General features: G+C 60.5%; 2 non-coding genes across 2 annotated transcripts; both read left to right on the top strand.

Moving 5' to 3' along the window:
* The first annotated feature begins 11,766 nt into the window (after positions 1–11,766).
* LOC131864011 (5S ribosomal RNA) lies at positions 11,767–11,885 on the top strand. The gene has a single exon (XR_009362903.1). It is a non-coding gene; the product is annotated as a 5S ribosomal RNA (ribosomal RNA).
* Positions 11,886–19,702: 7,817 nt separating this feature from the next.
* Positions 19,703–19,821, top strand: LOC131864006 (5S ribosomal RNA). Its single transcript, XR_009362898.1, has one exon. It is a non-coding gene; the product is annotated as a 5S ribosomal RNA (ribosomal RNA).
* Positions 19,822–21,251: the final 1,430 nt, after the last annotated feature.

The following is a 21,251-nucleotide window of genomic DNA, read 5'->3' as shown; positions in this document are numbered from 1 at the left end:
GTGCGTCCGACACACAGAAATTTCCAAGGCGGCCAAGGAGCCTCCCCGCATAGCAATCGGGGTGTGAGGTTACGGATGCAGCATTGATAGCAATCGAGGTGTGAGGCGAAGGATGCAGAAGTGAGAGCCGAGGGATGTAGCAGAGATAGCAATCGGGGTGTGTGATGCAGAAGAGATAGCAATCGAGGTGTGCGGTGGGAAGGGCCCAGCAGCCAGAATGCATGAAGCGACGGATGAAGCAGTGATGACAACCGGGCTGTGAGGAGAGGAGGGATGCAGCCAAGAAAGCAATCAGGGCTCGAGGCAAGGGATGCATCAAGGATAGCAATCATGTTGTGAGGCGAGATTCCAAAGGCTAAACGTGAGAGGCTGCAGGGTCGACTCAGAGAGGTCTATGCATGTGAGAGGCTGAAAGCAAGGTCGACTCGGAGCGGTCTATGCATCGGGCGCGCTTGGGGCGACTACCAGTGCCAACCCCTTATCCCGCGACGCGTCCGACAAAGAGAACGTTCCAAGGCGGCAGAGGAGGTTACCAGCCGAAGGATGCAGTAGCAATAACAGGTATAGTTCCGCGGCGGCCGAGAAGACTCACCGCATAGGAATCGGGATGCGAGGCGAGGGATGCGGCGGGAAGGCCCCGACGGCTAAACGGAAGAGGCTGCAGGGCCGCCTCGGAATGGTCCAAGCATCGGATGCGATTGGGACGACTACCAGTGCCAACCCCTTATCCCGCGATGCGTCCGATACACAGATAGTTCCAAGGCGGCCGAGGAGCCTCACCGCATATCAATCGGGGTGCGAGGCGAGGGATGGGGCGGGAAGGCCCCAACGGCTAGACGGAAGAGGCTTCAGGGCCACCTCGGAATGGTCCAAGCATCGGACGCGCTTGGGGCGACTGCCAGTGCCAACCCCTTATCCCGCGATGCGTCCGATACACAGATGGTTCCAAGGCGGCCGAGGAGCCTCACCGCATAGCAATCGGGGGTGCGAGGCGAGGGATGGGGCGGGAAGGCCCCAACGGCTAGACGGAAGAGGCTTCAGGGCCGCCTAGGAATGGTCCAAGCATCGGACACGCTTGGGGCGACTACCAGTGACAGCCCCCTATCCCGCGATGCGTCCGATACGAAGATGGTTCCAAGGCGGCCGAGGAGCCTCACCGCATAGCAATCGGGGTGCGAGGTGGGGGATGCGGCGAGATGGCCCCAACGGCTAGACGGAAGAGGCCACAGGGCCGCGTCGGAATAGTCCAAGCATCGGACGCGCTTGGGGCGACTACCAGTGACAACCCCTTATCCCGCGATGCGTCCGATACGAAGATAGTTCCAAGGCGGCCGAGGAGCCTCACCGCATAGCAATCGGGGTGCGAGGTGGGGGATGCGGCGAGATGGCCCCAACGGCTAGACGGAAGAGGCTGCAGGGCCGCCTCGGAATAGTCCAAGCATCGGACGCGCTTGGGGCCACTACCAGTGACAACCCCTTATCCCGCGATGCGTCCGATACGAAGATAGTTCCAAGGCGGCCGAAGAGCCTCACCGCATAGCAATCGGGGTGCGAGGTGGGGGATGCGGCGAGATGGCCCCAACGGCTAGACGGAAGAGGCCACAGGGCCGCCTCGGAATAGTCCAAGCATCGGACGCGCTTGGGGCGACTACCAGTGACAACCCCTTATCCCGCGATGCGTCCGATACGAAGATAGTTCCCAGGCGGCCGAGGAGCCTCACCGCATAGCAATCGGGGTGCGAGGCGAGGGATGCGGCGAGATGGCCCCAAAGGCTAGACGGAAGAGGCTGCAGGGCTGCCTCGGAATAGTCCAAGCATCGGACGCGCTTGGGGCGACTACCACTGCCAACCCCTTATCCCGCGATGCGTCCGATACACAGATAGTTCCGAGGCGGCCGAGGAGGTGGGGGATGCAGCGAGATGGCCCCAACGGCTAGACGGAAGAGGCTGCAGGGCCGCCTCGGAATAGTCCAAGCATCGGACGCGCTTGGGGCGACTACCAGTGACAACCCCTTATCCCGCGATGCGTCCGATACACAGATAGTTCCGAGGCGGCCAAGGAGCCTCACCGCATAGCAATCGTGGTGCGAGGTGGGGGATGCGGCGAGATGGCCCCAACGGCTAGACGGAAGAGGCTGCAGGGCTGCCTCGGAATGGTCCAAGCATCGGATGTGCTTGGGGCGACTACCACTGCCAACCCCTTATCCCGCGATGCGTCCGATACACAGATAGTTCCAAGGCGGCCGAGGAGCCTCACAGCATAGCAATCAGGGTGCGAGGCGAGGGATGCGGCGAGAAAGCCCCAACGGCTAGAGGGAAGAGGCTTCAGGTCCGCCTCGGAATGGTCCAAGCATCGGACGCGCTTGGGGCGACTACCAGTGACAACCCCTTATCCCGCGACGCGTCCGATACACAGATAGTTCCAAGGCGGCCGAGGAGCCTCACCGCATAGCAATCGGGGTGCGAGGCGAGGGATGCGGCGAGAAGGACCCAACGGCTACACGGAAGAGGCTTCGGGGCCGCCTCGGAATGGTCCAAGCATCGGACGCGCTTGGGGCGACTACCAGTGACAACCCCTTATCCCGCGACGCGTCCGATACACAGATAGTTCCAAGGCGGCCGAGGAGCCTCACCGCATAGCAATCGGGGTGCGAGGCGAGGGATGCGGCGAGAAGGACCCAACGGCTAGACGGAAGAGGCTTCGGGGCCGCCTCGGAATGGTCCAAGCATCGGACGTGCTTGGGGCGACTACCAGTGACAACCCCTTATCCCGCGACGCGTCCGATACACAGATAGTTCCAAGGCGGCCGAGGAGCCTCACCGCATAGCAATCGGGGTGCGAGGCGAGGGATGCGGCGAGAAGGACCCAACGGCTAGACGGAAGAGGCTTCGGGTCCGCCTCGGAATGGTCCAAGCATCGGACGCGCTTGGGGCGACTACCAGTGACAACCCCTTATCCCGCGACGCGTCCGATACACAGATAGTTCCAAGGCGGCCGAGGAGCCTCACCGCATAGCAATCGGGGTGCGAGGCGAGGGATGCGGCGAGAAGGACCCAACGGCTAGACGGAAGAGGCTTCGGGTCCGCCTCGGAATGGTCCAAGCATCGGACGCGCTTGGGGCGACTACCAGTGACAACCCCTTATCCCGCGACGCGTCCGATACACAGATAGTTCCAAGGCGGCCGAGGAGCCTCACCGCATAGCAATCGGGGTGCGAGGCGAGGGATGCGGCGAGAAGGACCCAACGGCTAGACGGAAGAGGCTTCGGGTCCGCCTCGGAATGGTCCAAGCATCGGACGCGCTTGGGGCGACTACCAGTGACAACCCCTTATCCCGCGACGCGTCCGATACACAGATAGTTCCGAGGCGGCCGAGGAGCCTCACCGCATAGCAATCGGGGTGCGAGGCGAAGGATGCGGCGAGAAGGACCCAACGGCTAGACGGAAGAGGCTTCGGGTCCGCCTCGGAATGGTCCAAGCATCGGACGCGCTTGGGGCGACTACCAGTGACAACCCCTTATCCCGCGACGCGTCCGATACACAGATAGTTCCAAGGCGGCCGAGGAGCCTCACCGCATAGCAATCGGGGTGCGAGGCGAGGGATGCGGCGAGAAGGACCCAACGGCTAGACGGAAGAGGCTTCAGGGCCGCCTCGGAATGGTCCAAGCATCGAACGCGCTTGGGGCGACTACCAGTGACAACCCCTTATCCCGCGACGCGTCCGATACACAGATAGTTCCGAGGCGGCCGAGGAGCCTCACCGCATAGCAATCGGGGTGCGAGGCGAGGGATGCGGCGAGAAGGACCCAACGGCTAGACGGAAGAGGCTTCAGGGCCGCCTCGGAATGGTCCAAGCATCGGACGCGCTTGGGGCGACTACCAGTGACAACCCCTTATCCCGCGACGCGTCCGATACACAGATAGTTCCGAGGCGGCCGAGGAGCCTCACCGCATAGCAATCGGGGTGCGAGGCGAGGGATGCGGCGAGAAGGACCCAACGGCTAGACGGAAGAGGCTTCAGGGCCGCCTCGGAATGGTCCAAGCATCGGACGCGCTTGGGGCGACTACCAATGACAACCCCTTATCCCGCGACGCGTCCGATACACAGATAGTTCCGAGGCGGCCGAGGAGCCTCACCGCATAGCAATCGGGGTGCGAGGCGAGGGATGCGGCGAGAAGGACCCAACGGCTAGACGGAAGAGGCTTCAGGGCCGCCTCGGAATGGTCCAAGCATCGGACGCGCTTGGGGCGACTACCAGTGACAACCCCTTATCCCGCGACGCGTCCGATACACAGATAGTTCCGAGGCGGCCGAGGAGCCTCACCGCATAGCAATCGGGGTGCGAGGCGAGGGATGCGGCGAGAAGGACCCAACGGCTAGACGGAAGAGGCTTCAGGGCCGCCTCGGAATGGTCCAAGCATCGGACGCGCTTGGGGCGACTACCGTTGCCAACCCCTTATCCCGCGATGCGTCTGATACACAGATAGTTCCGAGGCGGCCGAGGAGCCTCACCGCATAGCAATCGGGTTGCGAGGCAGATTATTGGGAAGGGAACCCCCTGGGATGCGGCTCAAGCAGTGCCCAAAGGGACTGGAATGCGGAATCACATCGAGAGACCCAAATGCTATACGAGGGCTCAAATCGAATTATCGATTTGGCCACGACATGGACGCATCGGAACGACTACCTTTGCCGAACCACTCGCAATTGCATCCATACCGAAACCAATAGACATTTCCGTTAGAGCCCTCGCATAGCATTCGGGAATCTCGCATGCCCCTCTAAATCGACCAATGCTGGCGCTCAATGAAAATCCGAGCGCTACCACCGTTCGAGCGCCAGCATTGGTCGAGTTAGAGGGGCACGGGGGAGAATGCTCCAGTCAACACCTCCCCTATATAAGTTATTTGTCCGATTCTCGCACAACCGTAGTCTGCCTCGTCGAATCAAACAACGGTCCCAGATTCCGACTTCCGTTCCGTAGAGACCCAAAAGCTAGATGGAGGCTCGCAAGAAAGAGAGTCGGCGCATAGCAATCGGGTTTCTCGAACGTTTAGGGACCGAGCTCACTTGCGGATAGGGCAAAATCCGCCAAGCAACCCAAAAGCTAGACGGGGGCTCGAATCGAATCGCCTAGGCGGCCACAACAACGACGTGTTGGATCGACTACCAGTGCCAAACCATTCAGCAAGACTAGTCTGTGTCGAGGCCGGATAGAGATTCTCAGAGAGCGCCCGCATAGCATTTAGGAGACCTGCCGCGTCCCTCACACTCGACAAATGGTGGTGCACGTTTATAAATCCGAGCGATCCCAACCCTTTCAAGCACCAACATCGGTCGAGATAGAGGGGCACGGAGGGGGCTGCGTGAGACAACACAGTCCCCTATATAAGTTATTTGTCCGATTCTCACACATCCGAAGAATGGTCATCAAATCGGACAACAGCCCAAACTTCCGACTTCCGTCCCAGAAAGCCCAAGAGCTATCTAAAACGTTCATGGCCGGAACTCGATCGCGGCTATACCAGTCCGCCAAGCAACCCTAAAGCTAGACTGGAGCTCTAGTCGAATCACCTCTGTGGCCATTGCAAGGACGTGTTGGAGCGACTACCATTGCCGAACCATTCCGCAGGTCGAGTCCATACCAAGGCCGCATAGAGATTCACGATGAGCTCCTGCATAGCAATCAGGAGACTTGCCGTGTCCATCACAATCGATAAATCCTGGTGCAAGATTTTTGCATCCGAGCGCTCCAACCAGTCGAGCACCAGCATCAATCGACATAAACGGGCACGGGGGGAGGATGCTCGAGAACACTACCTCCCCTATATAAGTTATTTGTCCGATTCTCAAGCAGCCGAAGTCTGGTCATCGAATCGGGTCAAAGACCACAACTTCCGACTTTACCCACAATGCAAGTCATCGAATCGAACATCGGCCCCCGAGTCGGACTCCATGCGTATGTCAGGTCATCGGACCCAAATTCCGCCTTCCTGCGCATGGCGGGCCATCAATATCAACTCGGTCATCGGACCCAAACTCCGCCTTTTTGCGTATGGCACGCCTTCAAATCGGTCATCGGACCCAAATTCCGCCTTCCTGTGCATGGCGGGCCATCAACATCAACTCGGTCATCGGACCCAAATTCCGCCTTTCTGCGCATGGCACGCCATCAACTCGGTCATCGGACCCAAATTCCGCCTTCCTGCGCATGGCAGGTCATCGGACACAAATTCAGACCTCGCCAATATGCCTACGTATCGAATCGGTCATCGGACCCAACTTCCGACTTCATCCATACTGTAGGGTCTTTGAGGTTGGCGCGGTGCGCTCAACCCAGGGAGTCGACCCATCGAAGCATACACCTCCCCTATATAAGCTATTTGTCCGATTCCCACACCTGTGTAGTTTGCACCTCTGACCAGGACATCGACCCCAACTTCCGAACTCGACTGCAACGACGGCACCAGCGCCTTGGTGCGCACCTTGCGACGCACAGTCCCAACATTCGCCTTCCTGCACATGGCAGGTCATCGGACCCAAATTCCGACCTCGCGAGTATGCCTACATATCGAATCGGTCATCGGACCCAACTTCCGACTTCATCCATACCGTAGGGTCTTTGAGGTTGGCGCGGTGCGCTCAACCCGGGGAGTCGACCCAACGAAGCATACACCTCCCCTATATAAGCTATTTGTCCGATTCCCACACCTGTGTAGTTTGCACCTCCGATCAAGACATCGACCCCAACTTCCGAACTCGCCTCCAACGACCGAACCAGCGCCTTGGTGCGCACCTTGCAACGCACAGTGCCAACATTCGCCTTCCTGCACGTGGCAGGTCATCGGACCCAAATTCCGACCTCGCGAGTATGCCTACATATCGAATCGGTCATCGGACCCAACTTCCGACTTCATCCATACCGTAGGGTCTTTGAGGTTGGCGCGGTGCGCTCAACCCGGGGAGTCGACCCAACGAAGCATACACCTCCCCTATATAAGCTATTTGTCCGATTCCCACACCTGTGTAGCTTGCACCTCCGATCAGGACATCGACCCCAACTTCCGAACTCGACTAAAAAGACCGCACCAGCGCCTTGGTGTGCACCTTGCAACGCACAGTGTCAACATTCGCCTTCCTGCACATGGCAGGTCATCGGACCCAAATTCCGACCTCATGAGCATACCTACTAATCGAATCGGTCATCGGACCCAACTTCCGACTTCATCCATACCGTAGGGTCTTTGAGGTTGGCGCGGTGCGCTCAACCTGGGGAGTCGACCCATCGAAGCATACACCTCCCCTATATAAGCTATTTGTCCGATTCCGACACCTGTGTAGTTTGCACCTCCGCTCAGGACATCGACCCCAACTTCCGAACTCGCCTGCAACGACCGAACCAGCGCCTTGGTGCGCACCAAAAGTGCGCACTTTTGGAGGGCACTTTTCTGCGCTCCAAAGGTGCGCACTTTTGGAGGGCACTTTTTGGAGGGCACTTTTCTGCGCTCCAAAGGTGCGCACTTTTGGAGGGCACTTTTTGGAGGGCACTTTTCTGCGCTCCAAAGGTGCGCACTTTTGGAGGGCACTTTTTGGAGGGCACTTTTCTGCGCTCCAAAGGTGCGCACTTTTGGAGGGCACTTTTTGGAGGGCACTTTTCTGCGCTCCAAAGGTGCGCACTTTTGGAGGGCACTTTTTGGAGGGCACTTTTCTGCGCTCCAAAGGTGCGCACTTTTGGAGGGCACTTTTTGGAGGGCACTTTTCTGCGCTCCAAAGGTGCGCACTTTTGGAGGGCACTTTTTGGAGGGCACTTTTCTGCGCTCCAAAGGTGCGCACTTTTGGAGGGCACTTTTTGGAGGGCACTTTTCTGCGCTCCAAAGGTGCGCACTTTTGGAGGGCACTTTTTGGAGGGCACTTTTCTGCGCTCCAAAGGTGCGCACTTTTGGAGGGCACTTTTTGGAGGGCACTTTTCTGCGCTCCAAAGGTGCGCACTTTTGGAGGGCACTTTTGTGCACTCCAAAGGTGCGCACTTTTGGAGGGCACTTTTCCTGTGCTCCAAAGGTGCACACCTAGGTGAGCACCTTCGACCACACCTTGTAGCACACCAAACTCTGACTTTCGACTTCATCCGCAATGCAGGGTCTTTGAGGTTGGCGCAATGCGCACAACCAGGGGAGTCGACCCATCAAACCCAACACCTCCCCTATATAAGCTATTTGTCTGATTCTCATACATGCGTAGCCTGCAGGAGCAATTAGGACATCGACCCCAACTTTCGGCTTCTAAACGAAAACAAGGTCTTTGAGGTTGGTGTAATGCGAACAACTAGGGGAGTCAACCCATCAAACCCAACACCTCCCCTATATAAGCTATTTGTCTGATTCTCATACATGTGTAGTCTACAGGAGCAATTAGGACATCGACCCCAACTTTTGACTTCTTAACGAAAACAAGGTCTTTGAGGTTGACGTAATGCGCACAACCAGGGGAGTCGACCCATCAAACCCAACACCTCCCCTATATAAGCTATTTGTCCGATTCTCATACATGTGTAGCCTGCAGGAGCCATTAGGACATTGACCCCAACTTTTGACTTCTTAACGAAAACAAGGTCTTTGAGGTTGGCGTAATGCGCACAACCAAGGGAGTTGACCCATCAAACCCAACACCTCCCCTATATAAGCTATTTGTCTGATTCTCATACATGTGTAGCCTGCAACAACGATTAGGACATCCACCCCAACTTCTGAATTCGTCTGCGTTGACCGCACCAAAGGTGCACGCCTTGGTGCTCACCAAAATCCGACTTCCGACTTCTTCTGCTATGCGGGGTCTTTGAGGTTGGCGCAGTGCGCACAACCAGGGGAGTCAACCCACCGAATGCAACACCTCCCCTATATAAGCTATTTGTCTGATTCTCATACATGCGTAGACTGCAGCAATGATTAGGACATCCACCCCAACTTTTGACTTCTTAAACAAGACAGGGTCTTTGAAGTTGGTGCAGTGCACACAACCAGGGGAGTCGACCCATCAAACGCAACACCTCCCCTATATAAAGCTATTTGTCCGATTCTCATACGTGTAGTCTGCAGCAGCGATTAGGACATCGACCCCAACTTCCGAATTCGTTTGCATTGACCGCACCAAAGGTGCACGCCTTGGTGTGCACCCTGGAGTGCACTTTGGTGCTCACCTCGGTGCACACTTTGGTGTGCACCTCGGTGTGCACCAAAGGTGCGCACCTTGGAGCGCACCAAAGGTGTACACTTTGGAGCGCACCACATAGGGTCTTTGAGAGGTTGGCGCAGTGCGCACACCAAGGTGGGTGTTGAGGTGCGTGCCGAGGTGGGTGGGTGCTAGGGTGCGCTCCATGGTGGGTGCCAGGGTGGGTGCGTGCTAGGGTGGATTCCAAAGAGGGTCATAGGGTGGGTGCCAAGGTGGGTTGGTGATATAGTGGGTTCAAAGGTGGGTACTAGGGTGGGTTCCAAGGTGGGTCACAAGTTGGGTGCCAGGATGCGTGGGTGTTAGGTTGGGTGCCAAGGTGGGCTCCTGCGTGGGTGGGTGCTAGGGTGGGTTTCAAGGTGGACGCGAGGGCGGGTGCCAAGGTGGGTAACAAGTTGGGTGTTAGGATGGGTGAGTGCTAGAGTGGGTGCCAAGGTGGGTGGGTGCTAAGGTGGATGCCAAGGTGGTTCACAGGGTGGGTGGGTTCTAGGGTGAGTTCCAAGGTGGGTCACAGGTTCAGTGCTAGGGTGGGTGTCAAGGCGGGTGTCGAGGTGCCTGGGTGCTAGGGTGTGGATGCCAATGTGGGTCATAGGGTGGGTACTAGGGTGGGCTGCAATGTGGGTGCCAAGGTGGGTAACATGCTCGGTGGGTTCTAAATTGGGTGCCAGGGTGGGTGTGCACCCACCTTGCCCGAGGTGGGTGCCAAGGTGCCAGTGTGGGTGGGTGCTAAGGTGGATGCCAAGGTGGGTGAGAAGGTGGGTGATAGGTTGAGTGGTAGGATGGGTGGGTGCCAAGATGGGTCACAGGGTGGGTGCAAGGGTGGGTAGGTGCTAGGGTTGGTGTCAGGGTGGGTGGGTGCTAGGTTGGGTTCCAAGGTGGGTGCGAGGGTGAGTGTCAAGGTGGGTCACAGGTTAGGTGCTAGGATGGGTGAGTGCTAGGGTGCAAAGGTGCCAGGGTGGGTGCTAGGATGGGTCGATGCTAGGGTGAGTGGCAAGGTGGGTCCACAAGTGTCAAGGTGGGTGCCGAGGTGGGTGCCAAGTCGGCGACTGCTATGGTGGATGCCAAGGTGGGTCACGGGGTGGGTGCCAAGTTGCTAGGTTGGGTTCCAAGGTGGGTGCCAACGTGGGTGCTAGGGTGCGTGGGTTAAAGGGTGTGTCACAACGTGGGTGCCAGGATGGGTGCGCACCCACACTGGCCAAGACGGGTGCGGGTGCAAGGTTGGGTTCCAAGCCCGGTCACAGGCTGGGTGCTAGGATGGGTGGGTGCCAAGGTGGGCACCAGGGTGGGTGCACCCACCCTGGCCAAGGTGGGTCACGGGGTGGGTCCTAGGGTGGGTAACGGGGTGGGTACTAAGGTGCGTGCCAAGGTGGGTCATAGGGTGGGTGCCAAGGTGGGCACCAGGGTGGGTGTGCACCAACCCTAGCCAGGGTAGGTCACGGGGTGGTTGTCGGGGTGGGCGTCAAGGAGCCAAGGTGGGTGGCAAGTAGCCAAGTTGCGTGCCAAGGTGGGTGTCGGGGTGGGTGCCAAGGATCCAAGGTGGGTGCCAAGGAACCAAGGTGGGTGTCTGGGTGGGTGCCGAGGTGGGAGCCAGGGTGGGTCCCAAGGTGAGTGCAAAGGTGGGTGCCAGGGTCAAGGTGAGTGCCAATGTGGGTTCCAAGGTGCCAGGGTCAGGGTGAGTGCCAATGTGGGTTCAAAGGTGCTAAGTTGGGTGCGAGGTTGGGTGCGAGGGTGGGTGGGTGCCAAGGTGTGCTAGGTGGAAGCCCGGGTGGGTCGGCATCCCATGGGTGTCGAGTTGGGTGCCTGATGGGTGCTTCTTGTCAAGTTTTAGTCGTCGGGACTCATTTCGAGCCTTAGAGGTCGTTTCTTGTCCGGTTGCCCTGTCTTCGACCTGGGAACCCAATTTTGGTCCTCGGGTCCCATTTTTTTTTGTCTCGCATCCCACTTTTGGCCTGTGGCCTTTTCGGGGTCGATTCTCGTTTTGGGCATCAGAGCATGTTTCTTCTCCTAAAACCCAATATTTGTTTATTAAGTCTCGGAACACATTTTTGTTCTCGTGGACCCATCATGGGTCTTGGAACGCATTTGTGGTCCTTGGGTCCCATTTTGCATCCCGAAACTTGTGTTTTGGTGCTTGATCCCTATTTTGGGTGCCCACCTTGCACCAAGTGCGCACCCGGGGCAAACCGAGCGCCTTGGTGCACCGGGGCAAGATCGAGCGTGCACCCGAGGCGCCCCGAACATGCACCAAGGTGCACTCGGCCCACATGTGAGCGCAGGTCGTTGCGCCCGAGGTGGTGTGTGGGCACCGCGTTGCAGACGGGACACTGCACGCACACGACGCCCCCTCCAGGTGCACGCACGTAGGCCGGGCCGGGTGCACACCCGACGCCCTAGCAAGGTGCGCGCACCCGGGCAGGGCTCACACTTGGCGAACGGGGCGCACTTCGCGAGGGAGGGTGTGCACCTCGACGGGGGTGGGTGGCCGGGGTGGATTCGCACGTGGGTCGCGGTTTGCTAAGTACACACTGCGACAAGCTCATAACGGGTGCGATCATACCAGCATTAGTGCACCGGATCCCATCAGAACTCCGCAGTTAAGCGCGCTTGGGCCGGAGTAGTACTGGGATGGGTGACCTCCCGGGAAGTCCCGGTGTTGCACCCTTTTTTAGTTTTTCGCCGGGCGTCGCAATGCTATTTGAATAAACCTTTTGCCCGTTTGCGTTCTCGTCGGGGCCGGGCCGGGCCGGGGTGCGCTGCCCGCACTACCGCGCGCGCGGGGGCGACACCGAGCGCGCACCCGAGGCACCCCGAGCACACAGGCCACGGTGCAACCCGGGCGTTGTGCGCGCACCCCGGTGCGCCCGAGGTGCTGCGCGCGCACCCAGGTGAAATCGGTGTGCACCTCGGCCAGTGCGCGCTCGGTCGAGTCGCGCACGTTGGCCAAGGTGCACGGTGATGTTTCTTACTCTAAGGTTCCGCACCAGACGCCCGGGACAGGTGAGCGAAGCTGGGCGGGGCCGGGTGCGCGGCCGGGGCAGGTGCACGCAGCTGGAGAGAGCTTTGGAGCACACTTCGGAGCGCACCAATGATGCGCTCCATTCAAAAGTTTCCTGAAAAGGCAAAAAAAGTTGAGATTATAGAATTTCCCACTTGAGAGATTGTAAAAAAAAAAAATTTAAAATGAAGGAAACGCGGGTGCCAAGGTGTGCGCAGCCCAGCCAAGGTGTGCGCACCAAGGCGCCCACCCTGGCGAAGGTGCACGCAAGGTGCGCACCCGAGGCAAACCGGACAATTAACCCAACTTTCGACTTCGCGCGCACCTTGGAGCGCACTTCGGAGCGCTCCTTGGTGCGCACCAATCTTGGGCACCTCGGAGTGCACCATGGCGCCCACCAAGGTGCGCACCCGGGGCAAACCGAGCTCCGACTTCGTGCGCACCTTGGAGCGCACGAAAGGTGCGCACCATGGCGCCCACCAAGGTGCGCAGCCCAGCCAAGGCGTGCGCATCAAGGTGCGCACCCTGGCGAAGGTGCGCACCCGGGGCAAACCGAGCTCCGACTTCGTGCGCACCTTGGAGCGCACAAAAGGTGCGCAACCCAGCCAAGGTGTGCGCACCCCGGTCAAACCGAGCTCCGAATCGTGCGCACCAGAGGTGCACGCCATCGTGCGCACCTTGGAGCACACTTCGGAGCCCTCCTTGGTGCGCGCCGATGTTGCGCACCTCGGAGCGCACCCGGGGAAAACAATGCAATTAACCCGACTTTCGACTTCGTGGGCACCTCGGAGCGCTCTCGGGTTCGCACCTCGGAGCACACCGAGGTGCGCACCTTTGATGCGCTGCCTTCACCAATTTCCAGAAAAGGCAAGAAAACATTGAGAAGGTGTGCGCACCGAGGTGCCCACCCTGGCGAAGGTGCACGCGAGGTGCGCACCCGGGGCAAACCGGGCTCCGACTTCGTGCACGCCGCACCTTGGAGCACACTTCGGAGCGCTCCTTGGTGCGCACCAGGGCGCGCAACCCAGCCGAGGTGCCCACCCCGGCGAAGGTGCACGCGAGGTGCGCACCCGGGGCAAACCGGGCTCCGACTTCGTGCACGCCATGGTGCCCACCGCGGCGAAGGTGCACGCGAGGTGCGCACCCGGGGCAAACCGGGCTCCGACTTCGTGCACGCCGCACCTTGGAGCACACTTCGGAGCGCTCCTTGGTGCGCACCATGGTGCCCACCAGGGCGCGCAACCCCGCCGAAGGTGCACGCGAGGTGCGCACCCGGGGCAAACCGGGCTCCGACTTCGTGCACGCCGCACCTTGGAGCACACTTCGGAGCGCTCCTTGGTGCGCACCATGGTGCCCACCAGGGCGCGCAACCCCGCCGAAGGTGCACGCGAGGTGCGCACCCGGGGCAAACCGGGCTCCGACTTCGTGCACGCCATGGTGCGCACCGCGGCGAAGGTGCGCACCCGGGGCAAACCGGGCTCCGACTTCGTGCACGCCGCACCTTGGAGCACACTTCGGAGCGCTCCTTGGTGCGCACCAGGGCGCGCAACCCAGCCGAGGTGCCCACCCCGGCGAAGGTGCACGCGAGGTGCGTACCCGGGGCAAACCGGGCTCCGACTTCGTGCACGCCGCACCTTGGAGCACACTTCGGAGCGCTCCTTGGTGCGCACCATGGTGCCCACCAGGCCGCGCAACCCAGCCAAGGTGTGCGCACCAAGGTGCACGCGAGGTGCGCACCCGGGGCAAACCGGGGTCCGACTTCGTGCACGCCGCACCTTGGAGCACACATCGGGGCGCTCCCGGGTTCGCACCGGCGTTGCGCACCGTGGTGGGCACCTCGGAGCACACCAAGGTGGGCAGCGAGGTGCGCACCTTTGATGCGATGCCTTCACTAATTTCCATAAAAGGCAAAAAAAAAACGAGATTTTAAAATTTCCGTTTTGAAAGATAGTGAGAAAAAGGGAATGCTGGTGCCATCTTGAGCCCGCCCTGGTGCGCAGCCCAGCCAAGGTGTGCGCACCAAGGTGCCCACCCTGGCGAAGGTGCGCGCCCGGGCAATTAATCCAACTTCCAACTTCGCGCGCGCCAGGGTGGGAGCGCACCCAACAACCGGGCCTGGGAAGAGCCAATGCGAGAAACCCCACCAAACGCTCTGACAAAAAAAGAGGGGGCGCTCCAGTAACCCCGCTTCGGAGCGCACCCTGGGCAAACCCAGCCAAGGTGCCCACCCCGGCCAAGGTGCAGGCGAGGTGCGCACCCGGGGCAAACCGGGCTCCGACAACGTGCACGCCACACCTTGGAGCACACTTCGTAGCGCTCCCGGGTGCGCACCTCAGAGCACACCAAGGTGGGCAGCGAGGTGCGCACCTTTGATGCGCTGCCTTCACTAATTTCCAGAAAAGGCAAAAAAAAAAGGAGATTTTAAAATTTCCGTTTTGAAAGATAGTGAAAAAAACGGAACGCGCGTGCCATCTTGAGCCCGCCCTGGTGCGCAGCCCAGGTAAGGTGCCCACCCTGGCAAAGGTGCGCACCCGGGCAATTAACCCTACTTCCGACTTCGTGCGCGCCAGGGTGGCAACCGGGCCTCGGAAGAGCCAATGCGAGAAACCCCACCAAACGCTCCGACAAAAAAAGAGGCGGCGCTCCAATAACCCCGCTTCGGAGCGCAGCCGGGGCAAACCCAGCCAAGGTGCCCACCCCGACGAAGGTGCACGCGAGGTGCGCACCCGGGGCAAACCGGGCTCCGACAACGTGCACGCAGCACCTTGGAGCACACTTCGAAGCACTCCCGGGTGCCCACCGGCGTTGCGCACCGTGGTGGGCAGCGAGGTGCGCACCTTTGATGCGCTGCCTTCACTAATTTCCAGAAAAAGGCAAAAAAAAATGAGATTTTAAAATTTCCGTTTTGAAAGATAGTGAAAAAAAAGGAACGCGGGTGCCATCTTGAGCCCGCCCTGGTGCGCAGCCCAGGCAAGGCATGCGCACCAAGGTGCCCACCCGAGGTGCACACCCGGGGCAAACCGGGCTCCGACTTCGTGCAGGCCGCACCTTGGAGCACACTTCGGAGCGCTCCTTGGTGCGCACCATGGTGCCCACCAGGGCGCGCAACCCAGCCAAGGTCTGCACACCAAGGTGCCCACCCCGGCGAAGGTGCACGCGAGGTGCGCACCCGGGGCAAACCGGGCTCCGACTTCGTGCACGCCATGGTGCCCACCGCGGCGAAGGTGCACGCGAGGTGCGCACCCGGGGCAAACCGGGCTCCGACTTCGTGCACGCCGCACCTTGGAGCACACTTCGGAGCGCTCCTTGGTGCGCACCATGGTGCCCACCAGGGCGCGCAACCCAGCCAAGGTGTGCGCACCAAGGTGCACGCGAGGTGCGCACCCGGGGCAAACCGGGGTCCGACTTCGTGCACGCCGCACCTTGGAGCACACATCGGAGCGCTCCCAGGTTCGCACCAGCGTTGCGCACCTTTGATGCGCTGCCTTCACTAATTTCAAGAAAAGGCAAAAAAAAACGAGATTTTAAAATTTCCGTTCTGAAAGATAGTGAAAAAAACGGAACGCGGGTGCCATCTTGAGCCCTTCCTGGTGCGCAGCCCAGGCAAGTTGTGCGCACCAAGGTGCCCACCCTGGCGGAGGTGCGCGCCCGGGGCAATCCGGGCTCCGACTTCGTGCACTGCATGGTGCCCACCAAGGCGCGCAACCCAGCCAAGGTGCCCACCGCAGCGAAGGTGCACGCGAGGTGCGCACCCGAGGTGCACACCCGGGGCAAACCGGGCTCTGACTTCGTGCACGCCGCACCTTGGAGCACACTTCAGAGCGCTCCTTGGTGCGCACCAGGGCGCGCAACCCAGCCGAGGTGCCCACCCCGGCGAAGGTGCACGCGAGGTGCGCACCCGGGGCAAACCGGGCTCCGACTTCGTGCACGCCATGGTGCCCACCGCGGCGAAGGTGCGCACCCGGGGCAAACCGGGCTCCGACTTCGTGCACGCCGCACCTTGGAGCACACTTCGGAGCGCTCCTTGGTGCGCACCATGGTGCCCACCAGGCCGCGCAACCCAGCCAAGGTGTGCGCACCAAGGTGCACGCGAGGTGCGCACCCGGGGCAAACCGGGGTCCGACTTCGTGCACGCCGCACCTTGGAGCACACATCGGGGCGCTCCCGGGTTCGCACCGGCGTTGCGCACCGTGGTGGGCACCTCGGAGCACACCAAGGTGGGCAGCGAGGTGCGCACCTTTGATGCGATGCCTTCACTAATTTCCATAAAAGGCAAAAAAAAAACGAGATTTTAAAATTTCCGTTTTGAAAGATAGTGAGAAAAAGGGAATGCTGGTGCCATCTTGAGCCCGCCCTGGTGCGCAGCCCAGCCAAGGTTTGCGCACCAAGGTGCCCACCCTGGCGAAGGTGCGCGCCCGGGCAATTAACCCAACTTCCAACTTCGCGCGCGCCAGGGTGGGAGCGCACCCAACAACCGGGCCTGGGAAGAGCCAATGCGAGAAACCCCACCAAACTCTCTGACAAAAAAAGAGGGGGCGCTCCAGTAACCCCGCTTCGGAGCGCACCCTGGGCAAACCCAGCCAAGGTGCCCACCCCGGCCAAGGTGCAGGCGAGGTGCGCACCCGGGGCAAACCGGGCTCCGACAACGTGCACGCCGCACCTTGGAGCACACTTCGTAGCGCTCCCGGGTGCGCACCTCAGAGCACACCAAGGTGGGCAGCGAGGTGCGCACCTTTGATGCGCTGCCTTCACTAATTTCCAGAAAAGGCAAAAAAAAAAGGAGATTTTAAAATTTCCGTTTTGAAAGATAGTGAAAAAAACGGAACGCGCGTGCCATCTTGAGCCCGCCCTGGTGCGCAGCCCAGGTAAGGTGCCACCCTGGCAAAGGTGCGCACCCGGGCAATTAACCCTACTTCCGACTTCGTGCGCGCCAGGGTGGCAACCGGGCCTCGGAAGAGCCAATGCGAGAAACCCCACCAAACGCTCCGACAAAAAAAGAGGCGGCGCTCCAATAACCCCGCTTCGGAGCGCAGCCGGGGCAAACCAAGCCAAGGTGCCCACCCCGACGAAGGTGCACGCGAGGTGCGCACCCGGGGCAAACCGGGCTCCGACAACGTGCACGCAGCACCTTGGAGCACACTTCGAAGCACTCCCGGGTGCCCACCGGCGTTGCGCACCGTGGTGGGCAGCGAGGTGCGCACCTTTGATGCGCTGCCTTCACTAATTTCCAGAAAAAGGCAAAAAAAAATGAGATTTTAAAATTTCCGTTTTGAAAGATAGTGAAAAAAAAGGAACGCGGGTGCCATCTTGAGCCCGCCCTGGTGCGCAGCCCAGGCAAGGCATGCGCACCAAGGTGCCCACCCGAGGTGCACACCCGGGGCAAACCGGGCTCCGACTTCGTGCAGGCCGCACCTTGGAGCACACTTCGGAGCGCTCCTTGGTGCGCACCATGGTGCCCACCAGGGCGCACCCGAGGCAAACCGGGCTCCGACTTCGTGCACGCCGCACCTTGGAGCACACATCGGAGCGCTCCCAGGTTCGCACCAGCGTTGCGCACCTTTGATGCGCTGCCTTCACTAATTTCCAGAAAAGGCAAAAAAAAACGATATTTTAAAATTTCCGTTCTGAAAGATAGTGAAAAAAACGGAACGCGGGTGCCATCTTGAGCCCTTCCTGATGCGCAGCCCAGGCAAGTTGTGCGCACCAAGGTGCCCACCCTGGCGGAGGTGCGCGCCCGGGGCAAACCGGGCTCCGACTTCGTGCACTGCATGGTGCCCACCAAGGCGCGCAACCCAGCCAAGGTGCCCACCGCAGCGAAGGTGCACGCGAGGTGCGCACCCGAGGTGCACACCCGGGGCAAACCGGGCTCCGACTTCGTGCACGCCGCACCTTGGAGCACACTTCAGAGCGCTCCTTGGTACGCACCAGGGCGCGCAACCCAGCCAAGGTGCTCACCCCGGCGAAGGTGCACGCGAGGTGCGCACCCGGGGCAAACCGGGCTCGGACTTCGTGCACGCCGCACCTTGGAGCACACATCGGAGCGCTCCCGGGTTCGCACCAGCATTGCGCACCTTTGATGCGCTGCCTTCACTAATTTCCAGAAAAGGCAAAAAAAAGAAAAAAATGAGATTTTAAAATTTCCGTTTTGAAAGATAGTGAAAAAAACGGAACGCGGGTGCCATCTTGAGCCCGCCCTGGTGTGCAGCCCAGGCAAGTTGTGCGCACCAAGGCACCCACCCTGGCCAAGGTGGGTCACGGGGTGGGTCCTAGGGTGGGTAACGGGGTGGGTACTAAGGTGCGTGCCAAGGTGGGTCATAGGGTGGGTGCCAAGGTGGGCACCAGGGTGGGTGTGCACCAACCCTAGCCAGGGTAGGTCACGGGGTGGTTGTCGGGGTGGGCGTCAAGGAGCCAAGGTGGGTGGCAAGTAGCCAAGTTGCGTGCCAAGGTGGGTGTCGGGGTGGGTGCCAAGGATCCAAGGTGGGTGCCAAGGAACCAAGGTGGGTGTCTGGGTGGGTGCCGAGGTGGGAGCCAGGGTGGGTCCCAAGGTGAGTGCAAAGGTGGGTGCCAGGGTCAAGGTGAGTGCCAATGTGGGTTCCAAGGTGCCAGGGTCAGGGTGAGTGCCAATGTGGGTTCAAAGGTGCTAAGTTGGGTGCGAGGTTGGGTGCGAGGGTGGGTGGGTGCCAAGGTGTGCTAGGTGGAAGCCCGGGTGGGTCGGCATCCCATGGGTGTCGAGTTGGGTGCCTGATGGGTGCTTCTTGTCAAGTTTTAGTCGTCGGGACTCATTTCGAGCCTTAGAGGTCGTTTCTTGTCCGGTTGCCCTGTCTTCGACCTGGGAACCCAATTTTGGTCCTCGGGTCCCATTTTTTTTTGTCTCGCATCCCACTTTTGGCCTGTGGCCTTTTCGGGGTCGATTCTCGTTTTGGGCATCAGAGCATGTTTCTTCTCCTAAAACCCAATATTTGTTTATTAAGTCTCGGAACACATTTTTGTTCTCGTGGACCCATCATGGGTCTTGGAACGCATTTGTGGTCCTTGGGTCCCATTTTGCATCCCGAAACTTGTGTTTTGGTGCTTGATCCCTATTTTGGGTGCCCACCTTGCACCAAGTGCGCACCCGGGGCAAACCGAGCGCCTTGGTGCACCGGGGCAAGATCGAGCGTGCACCCGAGGCGCCCCGAACATGCACCAAGGTGCACTCGGCCCACATGTGAGCGCAGGTCGTTGCGCCCGAGGTGGTGTGTGGGCACCGCGTTGCAGACGGGACACTGCACGCACACGACGCCCCCTACAGGTGCACGCACGTAGGCCGGGCCGGGTGCACACCCGACGCCCTAGCAAGGTGCGCGCACCCGGGCAGGGCTCACACTTGGCGAACGGGGCGCACTTCGCGAGGGAGGGTGTGCACCTCGACGGGGGTGGGTGGCCGGGGTGGATTCGCACGTGGGTCGCGGTTTGCTAAGTACACACTGCGACAAGCTCATAACGGGTGCGATCATACCAGCGTTAGTGCACCGGATCCCATCAGAACTCCGCAGTTAAGCGCGCTTGGGCCGGAGTAGTACTGGGATGGGTGACCTCCCGGGAAGTCCCGGTGTTGCACCCTTTTTTAGTTTTTCGCCGGGCATCGCAATGCTATTTGAATAAACCTTTTGCCCGTTTGCGTTCTCGTCGGGGCCGGGCCGGGCCGGGGTGCGCTGCCCGCACTACCGCGCGCGCGGGGGCGACACCGAGCGCGCACCCGAGGCGCCCCGAGCACACAGGCCACGGTGCAACCCGGGCGTTGTGCGCGCACCCCGGTGCGCCCGAGGTGCTGCGCGCGCACCCAGGTGAAATCGGTGTGCACCTCGGCCAGTGCGCGCTCGGTCGAGTCGCGCACGTTGGCCAAGGTGCACGGTGATGTTTCTTACTCTAAGGTTCCGCACCAGACGCCCGGGACAGGTGAGCGAAGCTGGGCGGGGCCGGGTGCGCGGCCGGGGCAGGTGCACGCAGCTGGAGAGAGCTTTGGAGCACACTTCGGAGCGCACCAATGATGCGCTCCATTCAAAAGTTTCCTGAAAAGGCAAAAAAAGTTGAGATTATAGAATTTCCCACTTGAGAGATTGTAAAAAAAAAAAATTTAAAATGAAGGAAACGCGGGTGCCAAGGTGTGCGCAGCCCAGCCAAGGTGTGCGCACCAAGGCGCCCACCCTGGCGAAGGTGCACGCAAGGTGCGCACCCGAGGCAAACCGGACAATTAACCCAACTTTCGACTTCGCGCGCACCTTGGAGCGCACTTCGGAGCGCTCCTTGGTGCGCACCAATCTTGGGCACCTCGGAGTGCACCATGGCGCCCACCAAGGTGCGCACCCGGGGCAAACCGAGCTCCGACTTCGTGCGCACCTTGGAGCGCACGAAAGGTGCGCACCATGGCGCCCACCAAGGTGCGCAGCCCAGCCAAGGCGTGCGCATCAAGGTGCGCACCCTGGCGAAGGTGCGCACCCGGGGCAAACCGAGCTCCGACTTCGTGCGCACCTTGGAGCGCACAAAAGGTGCGCAACCCAGCCAAGGTGTGCGCACCCCGGTCAAACCGAGCTCCGAATCGTGCGCACCAGAGGTGCACGCCATCGTGCGCACCTTGGAGCACACTTCGGAGCCCTCCTTGGTGCGCGCCGATGTTGCGCACCTCGGAGCGCACCCGGGGAAAACAATGCAATTAACCCGACTTTCGACTTCGTGGGCACCTCGGAGCGCTCTCGGGTTCGCACCTCGGAGCACACCGAGGTGCGCACCTTTGATGCGCTGCCTTCACCAATTTCCAGAAAAGGCAAGAAAACATTGAGAAGGTGTGCGCACCGAGGTGCCCACCCTGGCGAAGGTGCACGCGAGGTGCGCACCCGGGGCAAACCGGGCTTCGACTTCGTGCACGCCGCACCTTGGAGCACACTTCGGAGCGCTCCTTGGTGCGCACCAGGGCGCGCAACCCAGCCGAGGTGCCCACCCCGGCGAAGGTGCACGCGAGGTGCGCACCCGGGGCAAACCGGGCTCCGACTTCGT

The sequence above is a fragment of the Cryptomeria japonica genome, unplaced genomic scaffold (genome assembly GCF_030272615.1).
Source record: "Cryptomeria japonica unplaced genomic scaffold, Sugi_1.0 HiC_scaffold_74, whole genome shotgun sequence".
NCBI classification, from domain to species: Eukaryota; Viridiplantae; Streptophyta; class Pinopsida; order Cupressales; family Cupressaceae; genus Cryptomeria; species Cryptomeria japonica.
This window is presented reverse-complemented; position numbering and strand designations above follow the sequence as displayed.